Source organism: Frankliniella occidentalis, unplaced genomic scaffold (genome assembly GCF_000697945.3).
Source record: "Frankliniella occidentalis isolate FOCC.00 unplaced genomic scaffold, Focc_3.1 Scaffold216, whole genome shotgun sequence".
In the NCBI taxonomy this organism is placed as follows: domain Eukaryota; kingdom Metazoa; phylum Arthropoda; class Insecta; order Thysanoptera; family Thripidae; genus Frankliniella; species Frankliniella occidentalis.
The window spans coordinates 1-561 of NW_026267342.1; positions in this window are offsets into that span (position 1 = coordinate 1).

Sequence of the window (561 nt, forward strand, 5' to 3'; positions counted from 1 at the left end):
GAGCGAGTGGAGGGGGCCGCGCGGACCAACAGATTACTCAAACCGCGGCGCCCGCGGCGGACAGCGAGGAAAAGATAGAGACAGGGATAAAGAAAGAAGCGGAAACAGAGAGCAAAAGTGGCTCGAAATGTATCTCATAAATGTCGAACGGTGAACCAGAGGAGCGCCGCGCGGGGAAGAAAGGAGCGCCCGAGGGGAAATTTGACTCACGCGTGAGGCGTGGGGCCAAAGGAGGTAGACGGGGAGAGAGAGGGGAACAGAGAGAGGGGAACAGACAGCGAGAGAGAGCGAGAGAGAGAGAGAGAGAGAGAGAGAGAGAGAGATCGGGAATTAGAGGAGAGAGGGGGGTGACAAGAGCCTGCCAGTGAAATATCGACATGCAAATAGCGCCGCACAATTATCGCAGGTGCCAACGTTTTGATTTATGTTAAATAGATTGGCCGTGGCCCGTTCACTCCCCCCTCCCTCCGCCTGTTCCCCTCCCCCTGCTCCTATCCACGTGTCTCTACCCTTTCAGCCCCAAGGTGCAAATGCCCCACGCCGTACGACTTTTTCTCCCCC